Genomic DNA, 6,000 nt, shown 5'->3' with positions numbered 1-6,000 from the left:
GAACAACATCAAAGATGGTTAAAGACAAGATGGAGACTGTTTTCATCACCATCCTGTCGTTTAAAGATCTCTGCCGACACGATGGAGTGCTGCTATTACAAACAACTCAAACACCACAGAGTGTGTTCAAGGTTTAAGAGTTGAACTACAAACATGAAGTGTGAGAATGTACGAGAAATGATATGATGGAGAGGAGCAGACGTGGGACTAAGTCATTGTTAGAAGCGTCCAAAGTCATCTTCCAAATCAGGAAAATCACGTCAGAGAGTCAGAGAGGAAGGAACCACATTAAGACAAACCCCAAGTTCAGTTTCTTCATGTTCAAGTCGAGCTCAAACTGAATCTCAGGTCAAGTCCCAACTCAAAAACTAAGACTCAAATCAAATGTCTCAAGTCATGAATCGAGTCATAACAGGAAAGTCCAGTGGTATCGTCTCTTGACGCCCAGGTCCCAAGTGAAGTTCCACTTAAAGTCCAAATTCAATCAGAGGTTACTGTCCCAAGTCAACAATCAAGTCATAACAAGAGAGTCCCACAGTTTCTTCTCTTGACACTCAAGTGCCAGGTTAAGTTCCAGTTTGTCCAAAGTTCAAGACAGGCGGTTCAAGCCTTGATTCAAGTCCTGTGTCATGCCACAAAACCAGTCCCACTCCTTGGTCCTCCAGGTCAAATCTCAAACTAGACAACAGGTCAAGAACTAAGTCTTATTGTCAAATATCCCAAGTCAAGAACAAAGTTGTGCCAACATCTCAAGTCAAGTCTCAAAGAAAGCTAACTACCAAGTTACTCTCAACTGGCAGGTGTAGACAACAAGTCTTAAAACTCTCACAAATCGAATCAAGTCCTAAATGTTGGCACTCCAGTCCCAAGTCAAGTAACTCATAAGTCAGGTCTCAACTTTTAAGTCAAAATTGCCAGAAGCCCAGTTCGGTTTGATACCAACATCCCTCTGTTTTGGGCATGAGGAGAGGAAAGTTCAAGTTGAGTCCTTTTTAATGTTGAGCAGAGTCTGTCATCAAATTCATGACTTGAGTCAGAATCGAGTCTTAGTTAGTGTACACATTTAGGACTCAATTACACACCTCTGGAGGCCAAACAGAAGCCAAATCTGTATGTTTGGTTTCTTTTGTCTTTGAAGAGGTGTTCCACACATGATACGTTTTCAGCCAATCAGATGGAGCCTGGCTGTCAGTACACGTTGGTAGGTTTTCTTATTGTTTTCATTTGACAGGTGAATAAACTGAGACCTGTCCTGAAGGCTGTGAGGAGGAGGCAGAAGCAGAAACAGACAGATGACTGCTTTGACAGAAACAAACTGCCCGGTGAACAACAGACGTTAGTAAGAAGCTCAAAACAAAACGCTCAGAAATACAAGCCGAGGTGCAGCTGCTGCAAACCAGGAAACAAAATGACCGATGAGGCATCCAGAGAGTGTTTTGGCCAAGCTGGCATCGACCCACGAACACACAGTACAGACGGACACATTGCATGGACAGAGCATGGATCTGAAGAAGACCGTCACAGGGTTGTAGTGTGTGTACAGTGTTCTTACCTTTAGGTTTCAGTTCTTTCACACCAACATCGTAGCCTACCCTTCATCTTCACAGGAAGGTCCGAGCTCATTAACGTTCCTCCTGAGTCTGAGCTGTCTTTCTTTCTCAGGTTCCTCTCAATGCTACCTTTCTTTCTCAGGTTCCTCTCAATGCTACCTTGATTCTAATCGGTGCTAATGAACAAATTTGTCTCAGAAAGTTTTTTTAACTCTGGTTCATTTCCCTCATTGCTGTGATTCGTTTGGACACGTCTGAATACAGTAATCATACTCAGGTGTGGAAACAACAACCATCTTAAGGCCTGTTGGTTGATGTGGTCTCGCTCCCAAGTGAACTGTAGAGCGGTGTCTTTGTCATGGGAACATGATCTGACCCAACTACTTGGCTCTGCAAGACTCGTCCACTGATTCAGACCACAGAAATTAAACTATAGGTTTGAAAACTTCCTGACACATCAAAGCACCTGAACCCTTGACTTTTACCCGTCCTCACCTGTGACTTCTTGCCCACCAGTTTCTGCAGCTCGGCCTTACAGCGCTGCAGCTCCTGCTCCAGGGTCACTCGCTCCCGCTGGCTGCTGTCGTACAGCTGCTGCAAGTCCGCCAGCTCCCCTTTCAAGCCATCGCACTGACAGGATGAAAGACAGAAAGATACCAACTGTTGGATAATTACAGCCACATTTCACTCAGGCTGGTATTTACAGACAAAACTGCAGACGGTTTAAATACATTTCAAAATGCTGTTCAGAGGAAATATATTAATTTGGGGGTTAATTACATCATTATTGCTTGCCTCTATATGTGATAGGTAGTTTTTTAGTTGCACATCATGCGTTGAATTTAAGTACTAAGTGTAGGAACGTCATGCTGTTGCTACAGTTTTATATAGCCGTGCTCTCACTTCCTGTGTGCAGATATTGGCTGAGAGCTACACACCAAACATCCTGAACACAGTAAAATAATACAACAAAAGGGAAATACAGGCAGAGAGCCGATCAATACAATCAATACACCACACATTAGTAGGAAAACCTGCTATAGTATGCTTTTAAAAAATTCACTAATTAAAAAAGTGAGATATAAATAATAATAATTAGTGTATTATTATAGAATTTTCTATGTGTTTATGTGTTTATGTGCTGGGTGCTTAACCTGAAGCCTTACTCGTGACCTGATATTCATTTTGACTCAAACTTTATAATTATCCCAAAGTGTGTTATTTTAGCCTGAAAGGATTCAACATCAATCCATCAAAGATCTACAGCAAACACATCAGACATGTCACCTCATAATATTTAAGTGTTGGAAAATGATATAATTGAGTTTTGTGTTCAAGACACATCCACAGAAACGCCTTTAATCTGAAGGCGGTTTGAGAGGGGGGGGGGGGGGGGGGGGTCAGCTGTTTCCTGTCACCTCTCTCTGAACCTTATGGGCCGTCTCCTCGGCTTGTCTCAGTTGGACCTTCAGGACGTCGAGCTCCTCTGAGCCCCCGACGTCGTCCTGGACTGACGAGGAGTCCACGTCCTGCAGGTGTGGAGAACCGGACTGAGACAGAGTGATGTAAGCATCGGCCTTCACCTGGTCGTCCTGCACGCGCTCAGTGTCGCCCTCCGCTCTGACTGCCAGGTACACATCATCACACCTGTTCACATCACACAGAAGAAGTCTCTGTAGCTGAACTCAGTTAAAGACATTCTAGTTTTATAGATTAAAGCAGGGGAGTCAGGGGAGTTTCCTTCCTTTCCTCATTACCTTCCTTCCCTTCCTTCCTTCCTTCCTTCCTTTCCTCCCTCCCTTCTTACTCCCTCCTTCCTTCCTCCCTTCTTTCCTTCCTTCCCTCCTTACCTTCCTTCCCTTCCTCCCTTCCTTCCTTCCTCCCTCCTTTCTTTCTTTCCTTCCTTCCTTCCCACCCTCCTTCCTTCTTCCCCCTTCCTTCCTTCCTTCCCTCCTTCCTCCCACCCTCCTTCCTTCTTCCCCCTTCCTTCCTTCCTTCCTTTCTTCCCTCCTTCCTTCTTCCCCCTCCCTTCCTTCCTTCCTTCCTTCCTTTCCTCCCTCCCTTCTTACTCCCTCCTTCCTTCCTCCCTCCTTTCCTTCCTTCCCTCCTTCCTCCTTCCCTCATTACCTTCCTTCCCTTCCTCCCTTCCTTCCTTCCTCCCTCCTTTCTTTCCTTCCTTCCTTCCTTCCCACCCTCCTTCCTTCTTCCCCCTTCCTTCCTTCCTTTCCTTCCTTCCTTCCTCCCTCCTCTCCTTCCTTCTTCCTCCCTTCCTAACTTCCTTCCTTGACTCGAGGACAACAGGAGGGTTAAAGGAATTAAAGTTGTGAAAGATAATATGGACTCCAGCCGGTTTGATTGACAGCTGGTTGGACCACTCACGCGTCTCGTTGCTGCTGCAGTTTTTCCACCTTCCTGCTCAGCTCCTTGTTGTCGTCGGTCAGCGACTGACGCTCGTCGGTCAGAGAGATGAAGTCTTCCTCCAGCTGAGTCACGTCTGAACAAACACACAACATTCACATTTAGAGACATTTCACGTCTGTTTAACCTTTTTATCCTTTAATTATTATTTACGTACACGATTTAAATGCAAATACATCCTTCCTTCCCACCCTTTAGATGCATATTAATTATGCTCACTTACACCTATTAGGGCCAGGCAAAAAAAAAAAAGTCTGATACAAAAAAAAAAAAAAGTCCGACACGAAAAAAAAAGTCCGACACGAAAAAAAAAAAATCCGACACAAGAAAAAAAAAAGTCCGACAAGAAAAAAAAAAGTCCGACACAAGAAAAAAAAAAAGTCCGACACAAGAAAAAAAAAGACAAGAAAAAAAACAAAAATCTGACACGAAAAAAAAAGTCCGACACGAAAAAAAAAAAATCCGACACAAGAAAAAAAAAAGTCCGACACAAGAAAAAAAAAAAAGTCTGACAAAAAAAAAAAAAAATCCGACACAAGAAAAAAAAAAAATCCGACACAAGAAAAAAAAAAAAATCCGACACAAGAAAAAAAAAATACAGGCAGTTTGTACGACTGCCCTAATACTCAGTCGTACAAACTTGAATTAATAATAATAATATATATAAAATACTGCGTAATAACTTTACCATGTTTGTTAATGAATAATCAATAAACAAGATCTGTCCTTTTATATCTTTTGTATTTTCTGGTGCTGTGGCTCCATCTGCTGGTGATTATGGAGAATTACAGATTTGACCAGTTTTACTATGAACATGAAGATGGTAGAAATATATTCATAAATTAAGACATTTTGCACATGAAGATATAATCTGTATGTTTTATACTCCACGTTGAAAAAAATCACTTTACATTTTAATCTTTAATTTGCACTCTATGTCCTTTTAATGATTTTAAAGCTAATTTATTATTTTATGCTGCAATCATTTTATTTATGTCTTTCTATTTTTCTGTACTTTGTTTTTATTATGGGGGGGGGGGGTCTAAGCCTATGGCAGCATAAGTTAAGAGCTCAGGTGGGGGGAGGGGGGGTTAATTGTATGTTTTAAGTTTGTCAAATTACATGTTTTTCTGTTTTATGTAAAGCACATTGAGTTGCTATTGTGTATGAAATGCTCTATATAGATAAAACTGTAGCACATCTGCTGCTCACATGAGTCTCATTAAGACTCGAGATGTTTTCACTTTAATCAGAGAAACAAAGTCCAGTCTGATTCTTTCTGCGTCTCTACGACTGATTTTCTGTCTCAGTGATTCACGAGACGATTGATCTGTTTCCAGCTTCACTGTTTAGTCTGATTCTACGAGGCTGTACATTTAAATACTCCGTCATCCTCGGGTGAGTCTGACTCGTTTCTTTTTTCCTTCTGTTGGTGAAAAACGAGTCTGAGCTGAACCTCATTTATCATGTTTGGATTCTACATCTGCTGCTGAGATGTAAAAGGTCAGTCATGATTCATGTTCATGTCTCTCTGCACTAAAATCACTCATTAAATTACAGCTCATTTTGTAATATTATATAATTTATCATTGTTTTGTTTGTGAACATATTCAACAAATCAAATAAAACATGTAAATTATTGAGTTCTGCAGCAGTTTTACATGATTCATGCTAAGCTAAGATGGTAAATGGTAAATGGACTGTACTTATATAGCGCCTTTCTAGTCTGTGCGACCACTCAAAGTGCTTTACATTACAATCATTCACCCTTTCACACACATTCATACACTGATGGCAGGGGCTACCACGCAGGGTGCCAACCTGCTCATCAGAGGGATCTAACCATTCATTCACATTCATAGCAACGGGAGCAATTTGGGGTTAAGTGTCTTGCCCAAGGACACATCGACATGTGGACTGGAGGAGCCGGGAATCGAACCCCCAATCTTCCAATTGGAGGACGACCGCTCTACCTCCTGAGCCACAGCCGCTCCAAAGCTAAGCAGCTAAGTCTTCTAAGCTAAGTCTTCCT

The sequence above is a fragment of the Scomber japonicus genome, chromosome 23 (genome assembly GCF_027409825.1).
Source record: "Scomber japonicus isolate fScoJap1 chromosome 23, fScoJap1.pri, whole genome shotgun sequence".
In the NCBI taxonomy this organism is placed as follows: Eukaryota; Metazoa; Chordata; class Actinopteri; order Scombriformes; family Scombridae; genus Scomber; species Scomber japonicus.
The sequence above is the reverse complement of the archived record's forward strand: the minus strand, read 5'-3'. Positions refer to the sequence as shown.